The sequence below is a fragment of the Alosa sapidissima genome, chromosome 1 (genome assembly GCF_018492685.1).
Source record: "Alosa sapidissima isolate fAloSap1 chromosome 1, fAloSap1.pri, whole genome shotgun sequence".
NCBI lineage: Eukaryota > Metazoa > Chordata > Actinopteri > Clupeiformes > Clupeidae > Alosa > Alosa sapidissima.
The window spans coordinates 36,480,916-36,489,108 of NC_055957.1; positions in this window are offsets into that span (position 1 = coordinate 36,480,916).

Below are 8,193 nucleotides of genomic sequence, written 5' to 3' on the forward strand. Positions count from 1 at the left end.
TTCGTTTTGATCTGTAGCCCCCCACTGGACTGGACCCCCGAAAGGAGGGTAGGGCAGACACAGTTTTCTGTGAATATCTCGAGAACCGTAGGGTTTAGGGGGACCATTTTTTTTGTATGTTGATCTCAAGGGGCCATGTCAACCCATTCTATAACCACTCATTTCATGTATAGCGCCACCTAGTTAAACACAAAAAAGTAAAAATGACGTGTAATCGCAGGTATCTGTGACCTAACATAGTCAAACCTGCACGAAATTGGAAGTGTAGGATCATTATGACACATTCTGAATGCATGCCAAGTTTTGTGAACTTTCGTTCATGGGGGGCCTTACAATAAAATGATTTATGTGTACATTTAGTGACCGTACACCAACAAGGATTCCTGGGACACTGAAAGACCGGGGTACACGAAACTTGGTGGGCATGTAACCCCACATGGATAGCATGGAACCATCGTTTTTCATTTTGATCTGTAGCCCCCCCGCTGGACTGGACCCCCCGAAAGGAGGGTAGGGCAGACACAGTTTTCTGTGAATATCTTGAGAACCGTAGGGCCTAGGATGACCAATTCTTTCTGTATGTTTGCCTCCAGGGGTCATGTTAACCCATTCCATGTGCACACATGTGCATAAACAGATACACACGCACACACATACATTCACAGTAATCATACATATGACACATACTCACACAGTAGACATATGTACGCATGCATGCACATGTACAAACACACATACGCAGACAAACACACAAGCACGCACACACACACACACACACACACACATAAACATGAACGTGTGCACGCACACATGTACACAATTCAATAATTTCTCAGAATTATGAACAGGCAAGATGGGGGTGGGGTTGTATAAAATGAATTTTACATGTGAAATCTATGAACTAATCATGTTTTGGTACTTGTTGTCTAGCAGATACCAGTGAGAATTGAATGTGGATAATGCAATTTAGTGAGACAGTTAGAATCATATAGGCCTTTCAGCGTGATGTATTTTTGTGGAAAAAATGTGCTGGACTGGGCGGCGGTCATATTTTGTACCGCTCTGCGGTACATCTAGTTTAGGTTATTGTGATCTAAGCTAAAAGTAAAAATAGACCGAAGTTATGAATCCATGATTAACTCAGTTCTGTAGATTGCATTGTTGGAGGGGAGATATGATTCAAGTTAACTTTTTGTGGAAAAAAATGCTTTATGTGTATGACATTTTTGTTTTGTATTCTGAAAGATGATTGCAAATATTTTTCGTTGTACATATCTATGGAATTATTCTCATGTAAAACGACTATTTCCTTGACCCCAAATCCCCAATTAAAACATTCTAATGATTTCGCTCACAATGAAAGGCGAAAGAGTAATAAACACACAGCCACACTGAAATAAATAGCCTACTGTACACTATTCTTAAGTAAAGCATGTTTGCAGAGGAGATAAGCCACTATTTCAGCCTTTTTAAGTGACAGATTTTGAATTACACTAGAAGTGACTCCTGTAGTGTACAAATATTTGAAATCAAATCACAGTAACCAATGAGCATCCTAATTTCCATTCCACTCGCCTCTCTTGTGCATCAGACGCTTTGCATGAGCCATGTTACCAAGGGAACCCTCCCTTATCCCTCCCTTTCCTTGGGAGGCTGTTACCTAAGCAACTATACATTATGCATCAGCCCATGAAAGGCTTTTCAGAAATAATAATGAAAAACGAAAGGAAAAGAGGGATGGTGTGTGTGTGTGTGTGTGTGTGTGTGTGTCTGTGTCTGGGGGGGGGTGTTAACGGCAAGCAGCACAGAGCATTATTTGCATCCCCTTTAATCCCAGATTTCTTTGATACTGTTGTGTTTTGGGCTTGAATCCTCGCACCCCCCACTACACACGCACACTGATGTGACTCACTAGAGTGAACATCATCCCAGCCCTCTGAGGCTGCATTGTACTGCTGGAGAAAGGAGACTGAGAGCAAACTTGGGATTGGGCCTCTTCCTTTTTATTGAGCTCTCAATCTCTCCTTCAACACATATTAGCACACACAATACTACCAGACATTCTGAAAAGCTGAAAATACTGAAAGATAACTGGCATCACCTTTTATAACTGTCACAACGTTTTATTTCATGGTTCCACAAGTACCACCTGCTATTTTTAATCTTGGTAGAACATCCCCTCATAAATCCTGAATCCAGAAATGCTGAGGAGTGTAAAAAGGAGGATCTCTTTATACAAATGGCTTTGGGTCTTCTAGTGTTGCCAAAAACTTTTGGATTATGGGATAATAAATCAGAGAGAGTATCAATTGCTAAATAAAATGTTAGCACAGGAGGCAGGGTTGTTAGGATAAATATTTGTCATTGATGTAGCCTATTCAACACCCATCTCTGAGGGTTGCCCTGGACCCCTAAGCTCAGTCATCATCAGCGCTAAATGTCGTTAGTGTTAAGTATTCGCTTTGGTGTCACCGAAAACATAATGGCATTCTTACCCCATGATTAATCCTTAGTCTTTTGTCCAAATGTGAATTGAAGAATCAGTCACAGGGAAGTCAATATTTTATGAGAGGATGTTGAAGACCTTTCAGATATGCCAGTGATCTGCGATGTAAGAAAAAGAAAACTGTGAAACACTGGTTAAAACTGAATAAATGACATACATGGGGCTGACTCCCACACCAGACACTTCATCCACTTACAGAGTAGACACATGATAAACAAACACACACACACACACACACACACTTTGGAGATCCTAAAGCAGTGAGATTTCTCAGGGGGACAGTTTGAGCAGCCCCCTTGCGCTGAGCCTCTTATGTCTAATCACTGTTCCACTTCTGACCTCCACTCGTAATCCAGTGGCAAGTTGGAGAAAGACCCGTTGCCTACACTGCCTCAAATTAACACCACATCACATAGCATGGTGACTAAATAGTACATACATTAGGTTGTACTCCATGGGCTAAATGTTTTACTACACTTACGTAAGCACACATTAGCTATGCAAACCGACAGTATATTCTGCATGCATTGTTGACTCTTGAAATTCAAGCATGTTTTTAGGCAGCTGAAACGTCACAACAACTTTTTCTAAGGAGGCGATATTGCAAATATAGTGTGACATGATAAATAGTGGTTCAGAAAACATCCACTATAAAATGAAACTACATGATTGCCTTTTTAAAGTATATCATAAGAAATACTTAATGATAGTAGCACTGTACATGCATGACAGACAGTCTGACTCCAATAATCTGATAAGACACTAGCCTACAGACTGACTAACAGTACAACAATAGACAACGCAGTTCATGCCTTAAGACTTCACTCAACAGTTTCAAAACACAAACACAAAAAAGCGAGGAGATGAAAAGACACTTATGTCCACATGTCTGTGTAATAGAGACTAGAGTAAACCACTTTTACTTTGGTAGATGTCAGACTCACCTGTAGTGTGAAGTGGGTCTAGGATCTTCATTCAGGCTGTTGCTGTTGTTCCCATGAGACATGTCCTGTACATCTCACAGCTTCAAGATCATAAAAAAACTTGTTCATGATTAATGATTGCCTGTTGATTAATCCGGCTGAAGGATTCATCAATTTATAGCCAATAAAAGTTGTAGACAGCGTGTAATAAACTAAAGCTAGTAGCCATGGTTTCCAGGCTACTTCCGTATTTCCAGCATTGGGAGCTGGTTGCTCACCTTGATCTGCTGACCTGGCTGAGACTTCTACTACATTGACGCTCTGAGGATACCCATTAGATGAGAGATTAGGAGGGATTTGGTGGTAATCCTTCAGGCACGAGCAGAGAAAGTTTATCCACAGATCAGTGAGACTGAGCAAATGTGAAACTCAGACAGGAACAGGTTGCACATTTCCAAGTACCACAATAGTTACAAAAATAGTTCTCACTTCTAAGGATTTCAATTGATTATTTTGCTTTTTCCTATAATTGCTTTTCTTCCTAATGTACTGTACTGTGCATTCTCAATTAGAACTTTCTGACCAGAGCATCTTATTGCTGATCTTGAATTGGCATTAACAGATATTAATTATTAATTATTATAACAGTCATTAGCCAGGCCATTAACCAGGTCTTGGTATAGTGGAAATAATGAGGTATAATAAAGAAGGGACTGTCTCATCAAGAAATGAAGAAATTATCAGTATGTGGAACTATTTATGATTGAGATGTATGTTAGGTAATTCAAATGATCATATTCATCATATCATTTGCCCCAGTTGAAAAAAGCCCATCAGTGGCAGGTAGTTTTCTGCAATCAAATAAAAATGCAATGCTGCCCCCATGTGTTGAGGAACATGCATAACATCTACTCAAAGAAACTGCACTCCAGTTCGCAAAGGGGGCAGCTTAAACTGGATTCATCATCTGAGTTAACCTGACTCTTGCCAGATGAATTTCGTTCTGCCTATTTTAGATAATGTAAAGGTGACACCATGTTATGTTATTTCCTTGACAAACATAATTTCCTGCTACCTGAATGGTGTGTTTTCCACTATATCCCTTATTGAATGAACAATAAAGGGTTCAGGTTTCTTTGGTTCAATCAGGCATTACATAGTCTATTGTCCATTCATAATTTAATTTAATTTAATTTAATTTAATTTATTGTGCTTATAGAGCGCCAAAACATTACACATGTATCATGGCACTTTACAGAATGTAGGCAATCAGAGAAAAAAGGAAAGAAAGGAAGAAAAGAAAAGAAAGAGAGAGGCCCATGGGTAACAGGGGCGAGGAAAAACTCCCTAGAATTGGAGATACATATAGGAAGAAACCTCGAGCAGATCCACGTCTCAAGGGCCTAACCCATCTGCCTAGGGTCAATACAGGACAGTAAGGTCTGTATACATGACAAATGCATATGATAGTCAGGTGTAGAGAATAGGACATGGTGTTTAAATCATTTGAGCTGAAAGTTACAAGAGGTGGGATGATTTCGTATCCGATATGATAATGCATTAATCCTGATTTAGTGACAAAAAGTTCAAATAGTCCAGCGTTGGAATTGTCCAGGGGAAGGAAGTTGTCAAGGGGCATGTGGTGGGTCGGCAGATGGGCCAGGAATCCAGGCAGAGTTGTCATAGGATCGAGGATGGGACTTCAGGTGAGATGGGTGAGAGGAGGGTCAAACACACGGATGGTTGATGACTGGTGATGATACTGTATACCTCACAAGTGAGGTTCAGTAAGGGGGAAGAGAGAGAGATGTAGAGTGGGTTAGTATTACTGAAAATCAAAATGATTAATGTCAATAAGTAATCAGTGGTACTATATATTGTTACAGTATACCATAGTGAGAATAGGCAAGAGAGGGAGAGTTGAGAAAGAGAGAGAAGGGGTGAGAGGAGGGGGGGGGGGTGTTGTACGGTGTGGCACATGAAAAGTCCATGACAGCACTATGCTATAGCAGCATAACTAAGGCATGGTGAGGGGTAGTCAACACCAGCGCAGGTATGGTCAGTGACCACCATCGCACGCGTGACTGGGGTGCCAGTCACACGAGGACTACGCAGCAGGGATAGATTACTGCACGGTCCTACCGGGCCCAGGCCCAGGGGCCCAAGGGGTCAGGGGGCCCTGAAGCCCAAGCCATTGCATGGAATCATTGTCTCAATATCAACAAATCAGGATGTAGGCTATGAATCTGATTGAATTTAGTATTGGCCATCCCCAAAATGCACCAGAATACAGGAAATCACATCAAACAAATTAAACATTTCCTGGGGGAGGACCCCCAAACCCCCCCCCTCCGACAATTAGTGGGGGGGCCTTAATACATCTGGGCCCAGGGGCCCGAAAGTTTATAATCCGCCCATGCTCAGCAGGGTGGTCCATTCCAAAAATCCCTGAGGTGGGTGAAGTTCCACACCGCACCATACCTAACTATGGGAGGCAGTAAAGAGGTATGTTTTAAGTCTAGACTTAAAAATAGGGAGGGGGTCTGCTAGTCGAATTGAGGAAGGGAGATTATTCCAGAGGAGGGGTGCGCAATAGCTGATGCCATGTCATACCTTACAATCTAGCAAAACCTTTATTACACTCTTAGAGGGACTTTTACACTTTTACATTTTGCCATTTTACAGTAATATAATGGGTCTATTTTGACGATCAAAAATGCGGCGCAAAGCTTATTCTTATCTTACACTCGATTTTTTTGCCATGCGCATCACTTTTATTGAGCCTTGCACTCAGGGGTGTGGCAGAAGGTGTGGTCTGGCGCATGATCGAAAAATCACTATCTTACTCCCTCTAAAAATCATTACGCCACTGACCAAGAAAAAACCTGGTCTATAGCAAAAGGCGCATAAAGCACAGCTGAAGACACACTAAGCAGCCCTTAGCAAGCAGTCCCAAAAAACTTCTCTGCAGGATAAAAAGCCTTCAAGTCTAGAGTCGTCAGTCAATAGTGAAAGTAATTAACTGTGTAGACCTGTTTTGTTGCATGAGAGCCTGGTGAAGTTAGTTTCACTTTGCCAATGAGTTTTAATAATAGAGGAGTGCAGATGCGTGTAACTATACTCTGCTAGGATTTAATAAAGCATGGTTTAGTGGAATACCTGTTCTATACAGTCTCGTGTGCAAGCAGATTCCTTCAAATGCACCACTGACTATCAAAATATGCAGTTTGAAGTTGCGCTGCGCGCTGTTAAGTGAATGAATGATGTAATTTTCATTGGTTTAAAGGATGTTACGCCCAAAACACACCCATGACTGATTAAGAAACATAAGAACCGCCTTTTTGTGCCAATCGCCCGACGTTTGATAAGAAAACCACCCCGAATGTGGACTGGACACACCCCTAAATGTATTTAAGCGTTTCCCCAGTGACCATGCGTTTTAGATGGCCAAGGTAGAGCCCAATAGGTGCAGAGCTGGCGCTGTGTTGCTGGACACTCCCAAAGAGGAGCAGCAGAGTCTGTAGCCTAGGCTACCTCAGACTTGTGTGCTGGTCTCTGCTACCATGACCAGCACCATGCAGAGGTGCTGCAGTCAACAGGAGAAACGTCCACAATATACAAACTTCAAAAAACGCTCAGTAAATAAGTAATAAGTTCATGCCTTGTTCATAATACACAACATACATTTTATTCTCACACTGAAACAGGGAATGTTTCTCAGGAAAAGTTTATTCATATTTTATCACAGCACAAATGATTCTGCAGCGTGCAACAGTGTAGAGATCTGATGTTTGAGGTTGCTGTCTATTAAAAGAAACAATTTAAGCCAGTTTAAGACACTTTCTGATAACTGACCATTAGGCATAAACCACACAAAGTGTCAAAGTGCTTGACTGATCTCAGACAGTAATGGTTGAAAAATGGACTTTGATATACCAGCTATAAAAAGTAAACATCCAGAAAATTAAGCTGAAAAGGTAGGAAGAAAATGATTAACAGTGGTTTCAATTGCAGTTTCACAAACACATTTATATTTGAAGTTGTCAGACGATGTAAATCTAGTAGTACATTTTCAGGCAGAAAGAGGACCATCCTCTTTGTTTAGGCTACGTCAGCCTAGCCCAACCACATGATTGCGTCAATCCACTCAATCAGGAAAAGCAAAACTGAAAAAAAGCTACACATTTGTGACAACCAACTAGAAGGTCAGTTGAGTATTACGGAAAGTGCTTGGAGAGTGACATTCAGTTAATAATTCAGTGGTGTTCAAATTTCTATTGGAATGTTGAATGTTTTGAGATAAAATTCAAGTGCATCTGTATCTACTGTCCCAGTTGTCATGGTATATTATTGGCATGTGCAAGAGATAAAACAGAGAGAAGGAAAGGTCCCACTGTTGGATATCCACTCTGACACAAAGCAGGCCATAGTTGCAGATGGATTCCACCACGGAGAGTAGCAGGTGGCATTGTGTTGAAGTGCTGGTGTTTCTGGGGGTAGAGCATACAACCTGAACCTTTGCAGACATGTCTTCACTCTGTAGGCCTTCTGATCATATAATAATAAGGTAAACAGGGCATGAGCTTTTGTCTACTCTCTGAGGACCAGCCTAGATCTGACTGCACTGATATATGGGTCTCTTTGGAGCACTTCATGTTACAGTTGCATTGTGAAGAACAGGGAAAGAGGGCGGCATAGCAGGCATACCTAGCTGACATCATCTGTTCATTATCTCACTGTATCTGATAAAGCAAAACAAACAAA